The 8,715-nt window shown below is 40.5% G+C and overlaps 1 long non-coding RNA gene across 2 annotated transcripts; it reads right to left on the bottom strand.

Annotated features, from left to right (window-relative positions):
• Positions 1 to 2,802: 2,802 nt before the first annotated feature.
• On the bottom strand, positions 2,803 to 3,913 carry LOC140509257 (uncharacterized). Of its 2 annotated transcripts, none has more exons than XR_011968610.1 (2): positions 3,832 to 3,913; positions 2,803 to 3,491 (listed from the first exon to the last, which is right to left on the bottom strand). It is a non-coding gene; the product is annotated as an uncharacterized lncRNA (long non-coding RNA). The 2 variants fall into 2 exon arrangements; XR_011968611.1 differs by having other exon boundaries at positions 3,787 to 3,870.
• Positions 3,914 to 8,715: the final 4,802 nt, after the last annotated feature.

Below are 8,715 nucleotides of genomic sequence, written 5' to 3'. Positions count from 1 at the left end.
CCACCAAGATACAGTCATTGGGAACATCATAGTCTTCAAAAAGAACCAGCTTGTTTTATCATTGTCTTCCACATATAAGGCAGTGGAGAGTGTGAGTGTGGTCAACATCAGAGGCCAGCATCACAGTCAGGAATATTTGAATTCTAATCATACTTTATATACATACTGCCCAAGTTACACTACATAAATCTCTTAACTTTTCAGTATATGAGGCAATTTTCTAAGACAATTTTCTAATTGTAGAATAGTTGCCATTTAGCATTGGTGGAAGGAGTTTCCTTACCAATGAAATCACATTGTTTTTCCCTCTTTTCCCCTTCCTTCATTCCTTCCTTCCTCCCTTCCTTCCCACTTTTCTATCTTCCTTAATTTTTTTAAAGTTGTAGGAAATATATCATAAATCTAGAGTTAGAAGGGACTCAGGGACCCAGCAGTCTAACCTTTTCATTTTATAGAAATTAAAGTCCAGAGAGGCTGAGATTTACCAGGTAGAACATATAGTAAACATCAAAGGCAGGATTTAAACCTAAGACCTCTAACTTGAAGGTCTGTGATCTTTAGCCATTATCTCCTAAAACTATACCATTCTCAACAACATAGCTCAGAATTCTGCAATCAAGGAAAAGTTCAAGTGGAAAGGGGAAAGGGTGAAGTGGGAGGAGACAGAGACTCTGAGGCTGGTGTGCTCTGCCATTACCATTCCTCCCCGCACTGGTTCCTGGTATCCCATGAGGCTCGGGTACTCAGGCCAGGTGGCACCAGACAGTCTGTCTGAGTATATGTGAGTACAGTCGCATAGGCACAGCGGTGAATGAAAACCAGTGGGAGATGGGAATAACAGTGTCACCACACTCAGATGCAGTAGTCCTAGCTGGATAAGTAGGGGTGAAGGAGAGCAGAAGTAAGCTTCCTCCCAGACACCCATCATAATACAAATCCACAAGGAGGAACTCTGGAATGTTGGCAACTTGTGATTGTTAGATCTGACCATTCTCATTCTCCTGATTTTTCTGAGAGTATTTGCTTGAATGGGTATGTATGTATTATAAAAAGTCATCTTTGTGGTATTTCCCTAGTGCCAAAACAACCAGGACCAGGAAGCTCTGATTTCCAGTAGACCAGGCACTTTCCTTGTTACTTGCCCTCTCAGGGTCCTACTGGGCTAGGTTATGGAAGCACCTGTATTATAATGAAATAAAGATGGAGACAAGATCCATTAACTCTCTTCTAAATTAGGGTTGGGTTTGTTTGTTGATAATGAGAAAGAGAGAGAGAGAGAGAGAGAGAGAGAGAGAGAGAGAGAGAGAGAGAGAGAGAGAGAGAGAGAGAGAGAGAGAGTATGTGTTCAGATGAGAACCCTGTGTGTTTCAGGAACAAGGTAAGTTTCCTTTTGAGTACTCTAGGGCCATAGCTCGAATGAGCAGAACTCTCCCTTTCCCTGCTCATTGGTATGTTTGCTCCCACAGAGGTGTCCATTTATGTAACCTCTGCCCCCATGCTCCTAACCCCTCCCCAGAACTTTACTCTTGAGGGAAAGGACTCCTTACAGCTGGTCAGAGAGCCCTCTGCTTCTGTCTCCTGTTCTTTGCCACTTCCTTTATCGGGGAATTCTTGGCTGCCTCAGCACCAGGAGACAGCTGCTCTCCTTCTGGTTTCCATGGAGACCCTAGCATGATGTAAATGGGGGCTACAGAGGAGAGAGAGGAAAAGGAGCCGGGGAGGGAGTGTTTGTATGTAAATGAGGGGAAGTGGGGGAGGGGAATAGAAAGGGGAGGAGAGAGAAGAAGAGGGCTAAGGAGAAAGTCGCACTTTGCTGGTGCACTGGAGCTGGTGAAAGGGAATATGAAAAATCCCTTTGGATTATTGAATCACATCACGCACACAAGGGAAAAACATCAGAGGGAGAAGCAGCAGGGCACAGAGAGGGGGGTGCTTATTTCATGCCTGAGATATATATTTTCTAAAGAAGCGGTTTCCTATTGCAGGATGCCAGGGACAGAATTCCCCAGGTACTTTGGGGACCCTCCCCCCTTCTTTGAAATGGCTTCAGGGAAGCAGCGGTTTCCCCTTCTCCTTAGGGAGGCAGGGGAGCTGTGTCAAGGTCTTCAGGCCCTCTTTTCAGCAAATCTCTGCTCTTGGTGGCAGAGGGGCCACACCCTTTCCTTTCATCTTCTGTCTCTCTCTCACCTCTCCCACCCCAACACTTCTCCAGAGCTGTGGGGAGGGGCAGGTGACAGGGCCTTTTGTTGTCTGCATCTCAGAGCCAGGGAGATGGGGTGGGTGGGTTGAGGGTCTGGGGGGTGGATTGAGGTTGTATGACATATGAGTTCAGATAGTGTCAGCTCAAATAAAGGTCCAGCCCAATGAATGCTAAATGTGGTTTAGTGACTGAATCCTCAGAGAGGATCTGTGACAGAAATCTCCATTCGAGGGCTAGCCCTCACTCTTACAATATTAAGCAGGTGGCTGTGCCCACTTCTACCTGAAACACCTGCAGTGTCTGGGTGCTCAGTCTTCAGCTAGGAATACTTGTGCTTCGGTTACTGATACAGATAACTGAAAGCTATGAGGATCTGGAGGAAAACAAAGACCCAAAAGACTTCAAACTACAAGAAAAAAACCCCACATTTGCCAAACACACCCCAAGAAAGTTTTGGTATAACTCCTCTCCCTGCCTCCACTCCCTAACAGAGCTTTGCACAAGGAAAAGACCATTATTAAGAGTTAGTTTGCTTCCAGGGATACCCAGGGAAACTAGGAGGGAAAAAAATGAAAAAAAAAAAAAACCAAAACAACAAAAAATCTTTTTCATTAGATGTCTTTGAGATCTAGTCTTTTATGATCTGTACAGTAGAGACGGGAGCATGGGAAAACTGCTGCAGTGTACATAATAGAAAAGGAAGTAGGATGAAATGTCCTTCTGCTCAGAAACACCAATTCCAGAGACTTATTTCATAGCAAGTAACCCAGTGAGCTAATCTTCCTGTATACCTTTCCCCTCAGTGGACCTGCTCTGGCTATTGCTGCAATTTATAAGCGATGGTGATCTCAGTTTAGCCTCCATTCAGTTTCTATCTCTAAATCGCTTTCATTTGACAAGGTTAATGATTTCATCTTACGTCAGACTCAGAAGTGGGAATAGAGAGAAAAGATGATGTTCACCGAGTCTAGGAACCCGCGGAGCAGAGAAGAATTCTCAAGGTTTCAGGTGGGAGACTTTCCCACTCCATAGGGGTAGGAAAGGGCTGCCTCACATGGGAGGTGCTGGTGAGAGGTAAAAGTCAGAGTTCATCATCAGAGCTGTGTCTTGTCTGTGACAACTGGTACCAGAGTTGCAACTGCCACTGAAAAGGCTTTCAGAATATCTAGAATACCTATCTGTAATTGTCTGAGCTGAGTGTAGGATTTTAGAAGCAGCAAAATGTCATCCAAAGTCTTGATAAGTCTTTTCCCATTTAGAATGCAAATTGTCAGTTTCATAATCTTCACACCTAAATTAGGGAAAGTATAGGTATGAGTTAAACTAACATAAGGTGTACAGAGCTACCCCTTCCTAGGCAGGGCAGTAGGTGCAGTTCTTGGAGTCAAGGTAGACCTGAGTTAAAATCCTGGGTCAGACACACAATAGTGATAAGACTCTGAGAAAATCGCTTAACCTCGGAGGTAAGCCTCACTTTTCACATATATTAAATTGGGTAATTTCTTCCCACCACTCCCATTATGCTGCCTCCATTCTGGTCATCATTTCTACCTCTCTCTCTCCCTCCCATCTTCACACCATCCAACCTTGGCTTCTGCCTCTGTGAATGGGATCTGTAGGTGGGATTTCACCTTATCTTGACTTGAATGCTTCTCCCTGTAATAAGTCTGGAAAGCTAGGTGGATTGAGGTGGTGAAGAACTCTAGAATCAAAATGTAAGAATTTGTTTGATTCTAGAGACAATGGAGAGCCACTAGAACTGTGTGGAGTGTGGATTGGAGAGGGACCAGCCACGTCAATGGAAAAGAATGAAAAGTCTGTTGCAATCTAATGAAGGATAATGGTGAAGGATAATGAAAGCCTGAACTTGAACAGTGGATGTATAAGTGGAAAGAAGGGAATGAATGCCAGATATTGAGGAGATAGAATTGGAAGTATTTGCCAACTGATTGAAGGGGAGGGTGTAAGATGACTCTGAGGTTATGAACCTGGGTAACTGTAAAGATGGCATCTTGGTGAATAGTATGGTAATATCCTTAACAACAATAGGGGAGTTAGGAAAAGATAATAAGTTCTATTTTGGGCATGATGAATTAGAGGTGCCTTTGGGAACTTCAGTGAGAAGGAAGCTTACCTTGTTGAGGTTCCTATCTATAAACTGGGAAAACAATTGGAAAAACCCACAGCATCATTCTTTGTGGCACTGGATGTATAAACTCCAAAAGCTACATCTTAATTCCACTGAGTTCTCTGCCCAGGATTTAAGATTCCCAGCATGTTTAGTAGTGTACAATGGGAATGCTTTAGTGGTGGGTCTCTTGAGGATGATATGACATCTTCTAAATTTAAGTCCCGACAAACTGAAGAACTCTGAATAGTTTGCTCTGCACCTTGTTCAGACCTGATCTCAGCAGAAAACTCATGCAATGACAAATGCTTCTTCCATAAAATCTGTGCTCCTGGAGAAGTCTTAGGTCTGTGCATGTTGGTCACCTCTGGAATGCTGCCTATATTCTTTCCATACCCTTTAGATATGAAGTTTATGATTATTTTAAAAGCCTTATGTACTCTGATTTAGGGACAGGAGTCAGTGACACTTTCTTTTAAACACAGAGCACAAGTCTTTCAATTCTCTTGCATATATGATGTCATTTTGACCAATGGAACTTGTTTTGTCCCAGCCTCAGAGTTATCTCTTGAATCAAAATCATCATATAGTACTTCATTATTATCCTATAATACTCCCTTAGCTTTTAGTTAGTAGGCCTTGAGTAGTGCTTAAAAAAAAAAAAAAGATACGCAAGTTTGGAGTATCTATCCCAAATATTCACACGGACTATCTGTTCTCTATCTGTGGTAGAGCATTCCAAGCTCCTATTGGTCTGATCAACCACAGCTGGACACATTGAAACTTGACTCATAGTGATGTCATTTTGGTCCTCTTCAAAAACAAACAACCATACCATACTGAAAAGAAAAAAAGATAGCTCCTTAAAAAGAAACAAAAAAATTCAAACCACGAAGGACCACTTATAATTCAGAACAGGATTCTATTGTATATCTCTAATATATTCTTTTGACAGCAGGATGCTCTCTAGTAAATTAGGCTTTCTCTTGGCTTCTATCATAGGATGGTAGCATCAAAGATTAATAGTGACATTAATAGGGCATTAGATGTTACAAGTCATCTAGGTAGCACAGTGGATAGAGTGCTGGGCCTGGAGTCAAAAAGACTTATCTTTGTAAGTGCAAATCCATCCTCAGACCACTTACTAGCTGTGTTATCCTGGGAAAGTCACTTAACTCATTAATGAGCTAGAGAAAGAAATGACAAACTGCTCTACTACGTTTGCCAAGAAAATTCTAAATGTGGTCACAAAGATTTGGAAACAACTAAACAACAACAAAAATGTTGGAAGTCATGAAGCCTAAATCCCCCTAGATGAGGCAAATGAGGCCCAGAGAGGTAGTGACTTGCCCAGTCATTTAATACATATCTGTAATAGGATTTGAGTACAAGTTTTCTGACTTCAAGTCCAGGGATCTCCATTACCCCACGTGGCAATTATCCAACAACTATGTTTAGTGCCAATTTTTCATAGATAAGTAAAGCAGGCAGAATTATTTCAATGCTTTATTTACTCTAAATGATGGTATACGAGATGCTTTCTTATGTAAGTGACCTTTGGTTCAAGGAGTACCTTCACTACCTCCACAAATATCTTCATGAGTTCAGTCTCAGAAGGCTTATAGGATATGAAGCTTGCATCCAAATTAGTGTTCTCTGAATGGTAATGAGTGATAAACATAGCTAACTAAAGCTACTCCTAATCTCTGGCTGATAGAATCCCATTTAGCCCTTGTCAAAATATGTCAGGGGATGTATTTCTCTCTCCATCCATACCTGGGATTAAACTATGTATACATAATCTCATACCTTAACTATGACAGTTCACTTCAAAGCCAGGAATTTCAAAATGTGGTTTGTATAAGGACTCACAATATCAGTGAGTTTTCTACCAGGAAATGCTATGTGCTTCTGGTGGCTTCTGGTGTCATTGTATAAAAAACTACTCCCAAGACCTCTAGGCTGGCATTTGTCTGACACAAAAGGTTTGCTTGGACAGCACTGGTGTATAATTGTAGCAGCTGACCAAGTGCTTAAATTCCTGCTCACATTTCTCAGCACCAACAATATCCACGTGTTCAGAGGGTCCTGGACAAATTACTCTATTTTCCTCTTCTGATTTTGGTTCTTCTCAATTATATAGTCACAGGTAAGTTTGCCAAAAGGCTTTGTGATGTTGATATAATGTTGCAGCCATCAGATAATAGGATTAACTTCAGTTCTTGTTAGTTCTTTAGATATGGCCAGGAAAGGAGAGCCATCGTCTTCTTGGGTTTGGGAAACACTCCCTGAGAAGAAGGTATTGTATGACTCCCATTCTATTTTTTCTCCTCCAAATTTTATTGTTTTATTTGTATATAATTTTCAACAATCACTTCCATAAGTTTTAAACTTTCTCCTCCTCCTTCCTTGCTCCCTCCCAAAGATGGCACGCAATCTTAATTGTACTGTGCACATACATTCTTATTAAATACATTTTCATACTACTATGACTCCCATTCTTGACAAAGGTTCTGAAGACCTACCTTATTGACACTGATCAGACCAACGGCCTCTAGACAAGCTTAAAAGTTCTCTTTGCTAATATTCTTCCAATAGTTTTTCATATAGAATGATAACAATGTCATCTAGATGTACCAACACCTTCAGGTCATGTGAACAATTGAAAAATGGCAGAGACCCAGGAAATCTCTTGAGGTAGGCAGTCAGGACACATGGGTCCACTTTGTCCATAATTGTAGCAAAATACAGCTTGGAATCTTTGTGTGTGCTCTCTGTTACTATTACTAAAATTACCCTTTCCTCCAGGAAAAATAGCCCTGTAAGTAAGTTGTTCCAGACTACAATAAGCTTGTCCCATACTTCTGTCTGGACTGGCATATTTGAACCAGTCTCCATTTTGCTTTTGGTGACTTTTGCTTGATGAGATTTCCAGATACCAGATGAAACCAATGTATGGTACTTCCGAATGTGTTCTCTGTGTATCAACTTCTTTTCCAGCTTCCTGATTACCAATATGAACCCATATGAGTGACTAGGAGGCTTTTTGCTGAAACAATGCTATGCGCAACCAGTTTTTCTTCATATAGCAACACCAGGAATATTGGGGACATTTTGTTGTGGTCCATCTTCTCTACCACCACTACTCCTTGGACTTACTGTCAATCAGTGTCAAACTGCTCTCTGAAATAGGCTTTCTAACTTTCATGCAAAGTCAGAGGGGTTTCTTTCTCTCATTGGAAGGTTATTAGGCATGGCACATAGATATTCTCCATGCCACCAAAAAACTGTTCAGTAATTACAAACACTTGAGTTCTATGACTTAGAGTGGGGTTGTTTTTTCAGAATGCATTGGACAACAAAAAGCCAGTCCCCTGAATCTCTCTAGCATCTTCTTTCAATTCTCTGTATCGACTTCCAGTTATTACGTTGGAACGACCTCTCAAAGTGAGGTCCATATACCCCTCAAGGATCTTGACTATCTTCAAGGTCAAAGCTGTTTTCATAATACTGCTATAATATTATTTATCTATTGAAATATTATTCCCTTTTCCAAATCTGCATGCATCTAGGTTTTCTTCAAATCTTTCAGTCAAAACAATATAACTCAACAGATTGAATGCATGAGCAGATATAAGAATCCAGCTGTCTTCTATCAAGTCAAATACTAAATAGATTTGTAAAAATATATTAAAAATGTCACTCTTAGTAAGTTATTTTTGTTTTGGAAAATGGAATTGGTTTTCATAAAATATGTTATTCATATTAATACATAATAGGTATTGTTATTTTAAAATGAAATTCAATTTTTAAAAAATTTATCAGTTTTTGTTTCTAGTATGGGAGATATTGATGAATTTATTCATATATATAACTCATATAAACAAAATCTCTTCGAGTCTTTAACAGTATTTAAGATTTTATGCAAAGAATCCTGAGACCAAAAAAGTGTGAGAACTGTAACCTTAGAGGCATGTACCGGTTAGGATTCATTTTATTCTTCTACCCAAAGTAGCTCAGGTCAGTACTCTAGTCTCCTTTAGAAAAGAGGACCAAGGCAGAGGACATTAGATACAAGGACTGATTTTATCAGAGAGAATGTTGGGATGGGGGAAGAGGGACACTTCTCTCTAAACACATAGTAAGAAGGATAAGGCATGAATAATTTAAATACGAAGCAAGTTGTTTGAGTCAGTGTTAAAGCTATCCCTGTGTAGGATACCCAAGTCAAAGGTTAATTCTTGACTTTGGGCCTAGAAATATAAATCAGGAGGAGGAAAGACAAGAATGTGACACTGAAGAGAACAGGAGACATACATTTTTGGGCTTGTACTAATTTCAGAAGTTATTGCCTTTAGAGAGGCAAGAACAACAATTGATTAGAGGA

Source organism: Notamacropus eugenii, chromosome 5 (genome assembly GCF_028372415.1).
Source record: "Notamacropus eugenii isolate mMacEug1 chromosome 5, mMacEug1.pri_v2, whole genome shotgun sequence".
Classification (NCBI taxonomy): Eukaryota; Metazoa; Chordata; class Mammalia; order Diprotodontia; family Macropodidae; genus Notamacropus; species Notamacropus eugenii.
The sequence above is the reverse complement of the archived record's forward strand: the minus strand, read 5'-3'. Positions and strand labels throughout refer to the sequence as shown.